The 12,023-nt window shown below is 47.3% G+C and overlaps 1 protein-coding gene across 6 annotated transcripts in view; it reads right to left on the minus strand.

The window, feature by feature from the left end:
• Positions 1-10,940, minus strand: part of GAS2 (growth arrest specific 2) — a 134,846-nt gene extending 123,906 nt beyond the window's left edge. For 3 of the 6 annotated variants that reach the window (XM_026018186.2, XM_072725383.1, XM_072725382.1), the window contains exon 1: positions 4,031-4,273. The gene's annotated coding sequence lies outside the window, so the exon portion shown is untranslated. Of the gene's footprint in view, positions 1-4,030; positions 4,274-5,663; positions 5,797-8,457 lie in introns of those variants that run through there. The other 3 variants (XM_026018187.2, XM_072725380.1, XM_072725384.1) reach the window with 3 other exon arrangements.
• Positions 10,941-12,023: the final 1,083 nt, after the last annotated feature.

The raw sequence follows: 12,023 nt of genomic DNA on the forward strand, positions 1-12,023 counted from the left end.
GATTTCAACCCAAGTTCTCCGGATCCATTTTCCGAATTGCAAATCACCATCAAACCTAGCATGATTTTGTGGTCTAGTTGAAAGTCACTACATGGAAGTCTTTGATTTATATATGGCAGAGACATGAATAGGAAACACAGAAATGAATCTGGCGAGGATCGAAATTTAGAGTGCGGAAGCTTTCCCACAGTGAAGTGGTTTCTAACTGAAATGCTTAAACTGGAATGAATAACTATCAGATAGATTTAGATTACTCAGATAAAAAGATCACTACAGGATTGTAGCCTTTCTATACTTTTTCGACTTTAACCAACCGGATGAGTCGGATTAGATCACAGATAACACACCATAACAAAAAAAGATAACTTCTGATCCTTTGAATTCATTCAAAAGTTTCCAAAAACCAAAAGAGATGCCAAGGAATAGCTTTTAAAGATGGGAAATAACATGATGAAGGGTCCACTAGATTTGAAGGAAAAAGTTAGGTTTGGGGGAAAGAAAACGTTTTGCATAATATATCTAAACACCGAAAGATGTTACCATGAAAATTCATATAATCCAAATATTTTAAAAGCTTGATAAATGACCTTGGTAACTACTAAGCAAAGCCAGTTGCTGTGGAAACAGAAGTAAGGACTCAAATGCTTCTATGCCTCTCTGAACTGTGGCTTCTCCAAGCTCTATGGGTCTACCTAAAAACGGATAACTCAACCCTTAGGATTTGGAATTCAGAAAAATAAAACTTGAAGGGAAAAACATGCAGAAACTTAATACAGAATTCTTCAAAGAATGTGTGTGTGTATTATTTTTTTTCTTTCTTTCCATAGTAGAACCGATTCTGGAATAACCATTATGAGTATGATGAGACTGAGCTAGCCCAGGGGAAAAAGAACAAAATTAATGACTCCATAAGTAAAATATCACATGTTCAGTCTGTTGCTCCAGAATCCCAGTCGAAGACATCATAGTTCTTTCTGACTCCGAAAAAAATAATATTCTTTCACGCCACCTAGAGGTGTGCTTCGATTAGGACCAAGGTGGTGTCCAGCCTATCTCTGCACTGCTGACATGGTATCAAAAAATGTATCACACAGAAAATAAATCGGAAAGAAAGAAAAATAAGAACAAAGTGATAAATATTGTATCACTACTGTCTGCTATGAGATCCACTCAGCAGCCTGATTAATGGACAGACCATTGCGGGTGCCCGGGGGGGGCTCCACCAGTTGAGTTTCAACTCAGGTCATGATCTCAAGGTCCTGGGATTGAGCCCCACATCGGGCTCCACGCTCAGTGCAGAGTCTGCTTGTCCCGCTCCCTCTCCCTCTATTCCTGCCTATACTCCCGTGCACTCGTGTCTCTCAAACAAATAAATTAATCAATAAAAATATTTTTAAAGAATGAATAGAAGATGAGATTCAGAATGAGAAGTGCTGGGGTCCAGTTAGACGACTTCTCCTCTTGGTGCTGGTGTTCCCCAGTGCGTACAATGGAGGCAAATACCTCAGATATAATTGTGAAGATTAAATACTTGGGCCGGTTTTTGGCATATCCAGTAAATACTAGCTAAACCTAAATCATCCTTGCAGAAAATGTGCCAATATAAAACTCCTATTGACATATTTTAAAAAGAAAAAAAATCTGTAACAAAACAAATATTTTATAGGACTACACTTTAAAAAACAAAAAAGCCAAAAGGAGAGAAATGAAAACAAAGTATTGATGAATAAAACCCAAAATAATGGAAAATCCAAATTTTCTTCATCTTGATGGGGGGGGGGGCGTGAAACCCCAAGGTGATGAATGAAACGTTAAGCTCTAAAATGAGAAGTTCACGTGTATTCTTAACAGCAAAATTTGGTAACAATTTATACTTCATTTTTGACACCAGTTAAAGATAGAGGAATGCTACGCCTCTAAAATAAATGAGAAAGGTTGTCACTACACAACCCCGCTCCAACACACACACATGCTCCTTAGTGGTAACTATTTAAAATAGAGTGGTAATGGACCGACAGTCAAGTGACACATGCCTAAAGGCCAACTTTGTTCTGATTTTCATCTCTTTTTTTTTTTTTAAATTTTTATTTATTTATTTATGATAGTCACACAGAGAGACAGAGAGAGAGAGGCAAAACATAGGCAGAGGGAGAAGCAGGCTCCATGCACCGGGAGCCCGACGTGGGATTCGATCCCGGGTCTCCAGGATCGCGCCCTGGGCCAAAGGCAGGCGTTAAACCGCTGCGCCACCCAGGGATCCCTGATTTTCATCTCTATTCAATTTTGTGTTATGAGTGTAAAACAATGAAGAAACAAAATGTATAGGCCAATAACACCATTTTAAAAAATTAAACAAAAAATACCCCAAGTCAAACCCCCTTCCAAAATCTGGAAGGAGAAAATGCTATCCTTCAATTGAGATTCAAAGAACTAACAACCAAGGACCACTCGAGATGGCTCTTCCATCATTCTGAGTTCTCTCCTCCTATGTGATTCATTTTGGCTAACCAATAATAATATCTCTACAAAGCGACATATTCTCAACCAATGTCACGAATGCCAAATCTTAACCTAAGGGCCTAATTCGAAAACAAAAGTCTAAAATCTAAACAGAAAGATTACTCTAGATCTTAGAAATGGACCTGCACTCTAGCTAAGAGGCACAACTTGTCCACAAATTTTAAAAAGCACCAAGAATAAAGATAAAATGACACTCATTGTCGATTTTCCTAATCTAAACTCAAACGGACCTTAGAAGATGTAGCAAATTCCTGGTTTTGAGTAAGAGGCTGGAGGCCTACGATATTTTGGCCAAAGTAACAAGGTTATTTAGTCACAGAGTCATTAAAAATATCCTACTCAGCTACCCTGGTGTCCAATTTCGAGTAATGTTAAGGTCTTTTTTTTTTTTTTTTTTTCAGGAAGTCTCTCTTCTCGCAGCTCCATGATGATCTGTCTTGAGCTAAATGATAATGATTCCTTCTCAAGTCATGACCAAAAAATGAACACTGAGCGGGTACTGGATCCTTGTATCTTTGTGGCTTTGAAATTCTTTCAAGTCTTTAAGAATCCTGCTCCTCTATTCTTCCAAACAAGTTAGCACTGGTTTATGGAATCTCTACCAGATGAACTTGAAACATCATCTGAATAGGAAACCATCTGAAAGTCATTCATCAATTGGGCTATGTAAGGGTTTCCTTCAAAATTCCATCTAAGTTGATTCAGGAAACCTTAATTCATGAGAACATTTCGGGGGCTCTGATGCCGTGATACACAGATTTCTGTTTCACTTGACCTCAAGGTGGTTGAGAGCTACCAGCCATCTACACTCTATTGATTATATCTACGCACATAAATCCGTTGTGCATTGTCTCCTATAGGGCGAGAACAGTAGCAAAAAAAAGTCCATTGACCCTAACAACATTTCGGACAGACCCTTACACAGCATTACTCATTTTTGACGAGAGCTATGATCTACCTTCTCTTCGGTCCTTTTCTCTAGTCTGAAAACACTGAGCGGAAAAACCTTGAGCGTTGCTGGAGAGAAATGAGGGGAAAAAAAAGAAAAAAAAAGCAGCTCTATATGAAACCCACAGAGATACCAACGTGGCCTTCCCATCGGTTGTAGTTGTCACAAAACTCACAAGCTGTCAAGAGCCTCGTTACCTGGTTTCCAACCAAGACACCCTGGGCCTTCCCGAGCCTCCACAAGTCTGCACCACACAGACTCGCAGCCTTGCGCCAAGACGGTGACTGCCCCCCAGGGACTTGCGGTCATGCAAGGCCCCACACCTGCCCACCTGCCCGCCTGCCCACCTGCCCACCTGCCCGCCGCGGCGGGTCTGCCCGAGGGTCTGGAGAGCTGAGCGGCGACCCCGTGACCTGCGGCCCCGGTGAAATCCGGGGGGCCAAGCTGCACGGCGGGCGCAGAGGGGAAGCGACCAGCCCGGGGCGCCCCTGCCGCTGCCCGTGGGTCCCGGGAGGCAGGTGCGCCGGCTGCGCCCCCCCCCCCCCGGCCCCGCGTGCCTACCTGGTCTAGGCGGTCAGGAGCAGCGCGCCCATGTCGGACGAGGCCGCCGCACCAGCCCTGCTCCTCCGCGGCCAGGGGGGCGCATTCTCGGAGGCGGCCCCCGTGGCTCGTGGCTTGCGGCCCCGCTGGGGGGCCAGGCCCGGCGGCGGAGCAGCGCCCACCTGCTGAGGGCGCGGGGGGGGGGGGATGCGCGGGGAGGCCCGGGCCTGGGCGCCGGGTGGGGGCAGGGGCGCTCGGCTGGGCTGCCCGGGGCACGGCCGGCGCCTGCGGGCTCCTCGCTCGCTCGGGGCCTTTATCCTAAGGCTCGGAGGCCAGGGGTGTTCCCGGGCGCCCGCGGATCGTATTTCCCCCACAAAAGGGCTCCCAGGCGCGGGCGGTTGGCTCGGCGGGAGGGGGGCCCTGAAGTCTGCAAGTCGCGGCCGGCGGCGAGGGGGAGGGGGCAGGGGCGGCGGAGAGGGCGGGGAGGCGGCGCTGCTCCCCAGAAAGGTGCAGCCGAGCCCCCTCCCCCCTCCCCTCCCCTCCCCCCGGACTGGACCGCACCGGCTCGGTGAAGCCGCCGCGCTCCGCTCCGCGCCGGGCCGGGCCGGGCCAATCAGGGCGGAAGGGCCGTCGGGCGCCTGCGCCTCCGCGTCGGGACAAGTCCCCGGGCCCCCGGGCCCCCGGCGGAGGGGCGCAACCCCGGGCCCCCCAAGCCTCGGGCAGGGCGCCCCCCCCCGGAAGCCCCGAAGGCCGCTCTCCGGCTGCGCAGAGCCCGGCCGCCCCGCGAAACCCGCCCCAGGGGGTGCAGCGCTCGGCTGTGAAACTCATCAGCGAAAACCCCGAGTATCTGCCCAAACCCGCCGTGCGGCGCCCCTCCCGCCGCCCCCCGCGCACCAGGCCCGCCGCGCGCCCCGCAGCCCACGTGCGCCCCCCCCCCCCCCCGCGCCCCTGCAGCAGGGCTCCGGGAGGCTGCAGCGTCGGGACCAGCCCCCAGGCTGTCGGGGCAGCCCGGACCCCCCACCCCGCACCCCTGCTCCCGGGCTGTCCGGGCATCCCCGGCGCCCCCCCCCACCCCGCACCCCTGCAACAGGGCTCCTGGGGGCTGCAGCGTCGGGACGAGCCCCCTAGGCTGTCAGAGCATCACCGCCCCCCCCCACCCCGCGCCCCTGCAGCAGGGCTCTGGGAGGCTGCAGTGTCAGGACGAGCCCCCTGGGCTGTCGGGGCAGCCCCGCACCCCTGCAGCAGGGCTCCTGAGGGCTGCAGCGTCGGGACAAGTCCCCTAGGCTGTCGGGGCACCCCGTCCCCCCCACCCCGCGCCCCGCGCCCCGCGCCCCTATAGCAGGGCTCCCGTGAGGCTGCAGCATCGGGACAAGTCCCCTGGACTGTCCCGGCATCCTGGACCCCCTACCCCGCACCCCTGTAGCAGGGCTCCTGGGCGGCTGCCGCGTCGGGACGAGCCCCCTGGGCTGTCGGGGCACCCCCGTCCCCCCACCCCGCACCCCGCGCCCCTGCAGCAGGGCTCCTGGGCGGCTGCCGCGTCGGGACGAGCCCCCTGGGCTGTCGGGGCATCCTGGACCCCCTACCCGCGCCCCTGCAGCAGGGCTCCCGCACCCCCGGCGGCGGCGGCGGGGAGCGGCTCGGCCTCCGGGCTCACCCCGCGTCCGGCGCTGGCTGCTGGCGGCCCCCGGGGCGCGGGGCGGGGGCTCGGCTCCCGCGGGGTGTCGGGGCCCCTGGCGCAGGTCGTGGCGGCGGCAGCTCCAGCCGCGCGGCCCCTCCTCATACTTCTCTGGTGGCTCCTCTCGCTGCTGTTTGGGAAAACGATTCCCCCCTCCCCGCCCCCGCCCCCCGCCCCCCTGCCCCCGCCCCGCCCCCGCCCGAAACTCCTCTTCAGCTCCTCGGGCCGCGTGGAGCGAGCGGAAGCTCGGGGCTCCCTGTCTCGGGTGGGCGGCCCCGCGGGGAGCCGATGCCCCTGCGCAGGGGGAGGTCGCGGTACACGCCCTGGGCGGGGGGGGGGGGGGGGGGCAGCCCGGGCCCGAGGGATCGCGTTCAACTCCGCGGCTTGAGCACAGCCCGGGCTTTAGCTCGATTTTGAAACCGGGTGTTGGAAACGTCCTGCCCCGCTGGCCGCGGGCTCTGCAGACGCAGGAGCAAGAGCTTTCCAGCACCTTCGGCCGCCCTCGTTGCAGACCGGACGGTCTGATTTCCTAGATTCTTTCTAAGCTGCAGGTTCTAGAAGAGCCGAGCGCTCAGCTCAAGGCTGTTTTCGCTTTTGCAAAAGGAAACACAAGTCCGCCCTCCCCTCCCCGCGCCTGCAGCTCAGCTGTACGTTGCATGTCGTGGGCCATTGTCTCCAACTGCTGTCTGTCTGTCTGTCTGTCTTCTCCAACTGCTGTCTGTCTTCCCGTGGCGTGCACGGAGGTGCGAGGCCCGCCCCACCTCTGCTACCCACGCTCAGGGGCCCCACAGCGGCCAGTGACCGCTTTCCGCCCAGAGTCCGACCCAATGACCACGTTTTCTGTGTTTGCTTTCGTTTGTGTGTCCATCAGTCGCCTGTGCATCTCCGACCGACGCATGGGATGGCCTTGGCCCAGGTAGTCCGATCCTCTCCTGGACCTCCTTTAGAGTAGTGAGTAACCTACCCACCCCCCCACCCCCCCAAAATAGAAACTACCTGTAGATCCATATAGCTAAGTGATGTCGAGGGTTGCAAAAGTTGCAAAAAGGCATTTTGCACTCATTATTGCTCTCATCTGGAAGGGGTTACTTGCTAAACACATCCAGAAACTGCATCAGTTGCTTGCTGGTGCTGGTAGTACAAGTAAAGAGGAAAGGGACAAAGGATTTTGAAGTTTGGTGGCATTGAGCTCTGAGGTTTTCCGTCTTAGTTCGGGTTGATGTTGCAGCTGGCAGCTCCCTGTTCCTCCTGGGCTCCCCACAAGCCAGTGAAAAGAACCACTCCTCATTTGAAGGAGAAATGACATTAAAAAAAAGCCCGTGTTGTCGCTCAGACGCACAGGAAGGACAACAGCGAAGCACACAGAGCGGGTTAGTGATGAATTCGAGCAAATGATGCTGATGTTTCTCAGAATTTAACCAGATCTGAGTATTCCAATAAAGTCTCTTGAGTTTCTGAATTTGTGCCATTTAGGAAAAAGACCAAACACCCTCCATGATTGTTCATGATCAAGATATCATCAGCCGATAGATGGTTAATTTAAGTATCATCGAGGTATATAATAAGAGTTCAAAGAATCTAACACCATGAATTTTGAAAATTGTATGTCCTATTTTTCTGCAGATATAAATATTGTTGTCACATTGTTCAATATTGATAATATAAAAAGCAATATTTTTGTTGGTTTAGGAGCAATGCTCAACCCAGTGTAGGAAAATAAGGAAGCTTACAGAGGCATGGGGAAAGCATAGTCATTCAAATGACTCCTCCAAGGCCCTCCTTTCCGGGTATTTTTAGTGTTAGTACTGGCCTTATAGCAGATCCTCTGTCCTTTTAGCAAGAGCCACAAGGAAAAGCGGAGGAGAAATATGCATTTTTTTCCCCCTTAACATCTGACCATTGTGTTGAATATTCTTTTGATGTCAAAAGAGAAGTAATACAGGGCTCCGTTAGTTAAGCGACCAACTCTTGATTTCCTGATTTCCGCTCAGGTCATGATCTCAGGGTTGTAAGATCAAACCCTGTGTAGGGATCTGCACTCTGTGGAGTCTGCTTGAAATTCTCTCTCTCCCTTTGCCTCTGTTCCTCCCACTGCTCATATACTCTTGCTCTCTCTCAGAATAAATAAATAAAATATTTCAAAAAAGAGAAATAATACATATTTCTAAAGAGGCATGAAAATAATATTTCCATTTGACATTTTTTCAGCATTTTTAACAACTCCTGTTTGATTTCATTTTGTGATTTACAAAATCAGATTTCTGTTTATGTATTCCAATTGGCCACTGGTACATTTGTCAGACACTCTTTGTCCAAGAATTTTCCTGCCTTGGTCTCAATCTGAACGTATTCATCTTGGGAAACCATGGCCCAACGGACTCAACTATAACTTCTGCAGTGTGAAAGTGAAGGAAATAAATTCCTCATCTAACAAGGTAAAAAAAAAAAAAAAGTCTAAATACATTCTTGAAGCTTGACAGCATAAAGAAGAAAAGTCAAGCCAGATTCAGTTTAGTTTTCTTTTGTAAGTTATCACAGCTTAGAGGATTCTCATATTGAAAGTTTAGGGGTTAATATGTGTTTTGGGCACTCTAAACCTTCAATATTGTCTCGCATATGAACTGGACCTTTTCTCTTAAAAAATATATATGCAGAAAATGAACAATACAATTATTTTTGTCCTCGTCTTTAGGATAGCCTCTCTTCCTCCTCCACGTCCCCCTCCCTTTTTTCTCCTTCTTCTCTCTCCCCCATAGAAATAATAAATACTCACTTATTGTGTAACGTAGGGCAAACTTTCACTGGATGATGGGGATCCGTCGGCATGTTGGAAGACGTTAAATCACGTGGGGAGAGATACTGGGTAAAATAAATTTGCAAAGGTGACCAAGGCATTCTTATATTTCTAAATAACTGCGAAAGGCATTTAACGGTGGCAAATGATGGCTGGAGAAGCAAGTGAGGATGATGATGCTGAAGCAGCATAAAGACGTGCAGAGGGGCTGGAAAGCACATGAAGCGATGGAATAAGTGAAAGCACTTACATTTTACTGAAATCCTTTATCAGTGATGTCGAACATCTTTATATTTCCCTCCCTAGCAGCTTGGCCCACAGGGTAGGCCTTCCATTGATATATACTGAAATAAAATGTTTTAATGTCTTAAGGCAGACAGAAGTCCTAATATGGTAATTACGGCTACTGTTAGGGATAACTGGTAAAGGCTGTGACTTTTCATCACCACTCATATATAAAACTACAAAGAATAAGTGAGAAATTTCATGGGAAAAGTTCAAGGTTTACTCAGTTTGACATGCTACTTAAAAAAAAAAAAATCTATTGCTTTACTCTCAATGGAGAACTTTAAACTTTATAAGCACAGCACAACAGTAGCATCGATATTCGTTCCCTACTGTTCAAGACTCATATTTTTGCAAAATGTGTGCTATATATAAGGCCATGTCTTCTCATTTTTACACAGGGGATAGATTAAAATCGTTTCATGAAATATGCCATTTATCTCATCTAGTTTTAAGTCCCCTATACAGTACATACTGTTGTGTGATTTTCCTCGTTCAAGTTGGAATTGGGTTTTTTATTTTACCTTCGTTAAATATTCTTATGGTTTGTTCCTAAAACTTCTGTTAAAATATCATGCCATCCTAATTGCAAGCTCAAATTTAATAATGAGTGTTTAATGTAAAATATTTTTATTTGGATAATCTTGTCTTTCTGGAATGCCAATGGGTATATAGTAGGCACTCAATAAATAATTGTTGAATGAAAAAATGACCATTACATTAAAAGCCAGTCTCTTAGGAAACTTACGACTAATTGGTTAGATTTTTATATATTGTCTTTAATTTAGTAGTTTGGAACTCAGAATAGAAAAATAATGTTAAAATAACATCATAAATGATGGTTTCATTCCCAAGCTAGAATCATTTCATCTGGTAAAATGTAACTAGCATTCAGTAAAACAGATGCTTGCCTGTGTGCCAGGCTTATAAATGAGGTCAGTCTGTGTCACTTGTCACTTCATTAAAACCCAAGGTTGATTTGGACTCAAGGTTTAATCATAACCAATATAATATGAGTGCAATGAAAAGTAATAGAAAAAAATTACTACCTCAGTGGCTTTCAAACTTTTTTTTATTGTGACCCATAATAAAAAATACATTATGGAACAGACACATAGACACACACTCAGACACCCACGACCAAAACAGGTTTCACAGAACAGTACTTACCTTCCTCTATCAATGCACTCGGATATTTTTTTAAAATTTTATTCTGATATTTTTCTACTTGGCTTTATTCTAGTCTTTCTATGCCATTCAGTTGAAAAGAAATGCTGTTGAAGAACTGCTAAATATATTTCACAACCCACAGTTGAAAAAAAAAAAACGACCTGGAAACTAAACTATCAGTCAAAATGAAGATAGGGTATCAGTGAACAGACGATTTCATTATAAACTACAAACCAGATGTGCGTATATATTGTGAGCAGTGGACTTGACATGACGTCATGTCACAATATCCCAAACATCATACACCCTCACACCTCCATGCCATTGCTCATGCTGACTAGAATGATCTTTTACCTTTTACTTTCTCCCTTGGAAGAAATCAGATTCATTCTTCCAGGACCAGCTTAATAGTCGTCTTTTTTGTCGCTCTCCTGATCTCTCTGGCAGAAATATTGCTGTGCTCTGAGAATTTTTCCATTTCTTGTATCTCATTTATGATGTAGAGTCACGGTGATTTTCTTATGCATCTCTATCCCCACCCCCCCACTAAACTGTGAGTCCCTTGAGAGCAGTTAAATCCATCTTTGCATATCAAGTACTCAACACAGTACCAACCAAAGGTTGTTGAATGATGGAGTGAATGAATAAGTGAGCCATAAACCATGGAATAGCTGAAAGAGAAGAAGTGGTATTCACTGGGTGATGGAACGGATAAAAGTGTGTGCATCAAAAGAGAATTAAATGGAAATTCTGCAGAGATGGTGGCAGCTGTTGGTTTTGCGTCATCATGGATAGAAAAATTTACAAGTGACATTTTACAATCACTTTCCTTGGGACTCTCTCGCAGGTAGACTTTGGTCGAGCTATCCATTAATTTTTAAGAACACCGATAATGACAAACTTAGGAGTACTTTGTTGGGGGATGAGAAAACTTGCTGAAATTTCCATTGTTGTAACTAGAACGTAGTTTACGAACATGGGATCTTTGCCAATCTCTGATTTACAGCAAACATTTAGAGAAATGGCTCTTAAAGTTATCTCACGGAAGGGCTTTTCTAGACTAGGCAATAGGTCACAAAAGGTGTCACAGCCCCAAAATGAGAGAGCAGCGCAGGAAGGGGTCAGGGGCTTCTCCTGGCAGAGGAAAATACTGTTGCTGTCACAGTGGCCACAAGGACTCAAGAGATTTGCAAAGAGCTTTCACTAGTCATTGTCCCCACTGGAGCTGTCAAGGAAGGAGACATGCTAAATTGTAAAAATAATAGTCATTATAGTTAGCATTGTAATTAAGGGTCCAGGTCAAGTTCTAGTGTCTTCACTTAGTTCCTAAAAATTATGGGCAAATCACCTAACCTTTTGAGTTATCAGTTTCCACAACCATGAAGTGAGGATATCAAATAGCTCCTCACTCATAGGCATGACTCAGGTGCTATATAATTCCCATAAAGCATTTAGTTTGCTGTCTGACCTACAGCAGGTGTCAAGTGAATGTTAGGTATTTTATTACTGAGCCCCTAAATCATCTCATTGACTCATGATAACAATCCATTCCCCGACCCCGGGATAAGAACGTTACTGTCATTAGATACACAGAAGATCGAAAAATTTTATGAACCTTTCTCTGAATCTTTCTCTCCCCCTCACTTTATGGCTTCCCATTTTATACCATTTTATACCAATGGCTTCATGGTTTATCCATTCATCCATCCATCCCTCCATCCATCCATCCTCCAGCCTTGTGTGTGCACTTGTTATATAAACGTGAAGTTGCAGGGCCTGCTCTCCAGGAGCTCACAACCTAGTAGGGAAGATGGTCTAGTGAACAGCAGGGGTGGGACTGACCTCATGTCTTCCTTCTTCCTTCCTTTCTTCCTTCTTTTCCTCCTTTCTTCTTCTTTCCTTCTGACCATGCTTTCTTTTTTCTTTCTTTTTAAAGAGAGGGAAGAGCCCATACATTAATAGTTTTACTTCTGAGATAAAATTAGAATGAACCGATGTTCAAATTTTAAAATACGGTAATAGAATACTCAGAAAAATAACAGAATCATTTTTGAAAAGATGAGACCATCTGTGTCAGGTGTCCTAACTCA

Source organism: Vulpes vulpes, chromosome 11 (genome assembly GCF_048418805.1).
Source record: "Vulpes vulpes isolate BD-2025 chromosome 11, VulVul3, whole genome shotgun sequence".
Taxonomy (NCBI): domain Eukaryota; kingdom Metazoa; phylum Chordata; class Mammalia; order Carnivora; family Canidae; genus Vulpes; species Vulpes vulpes.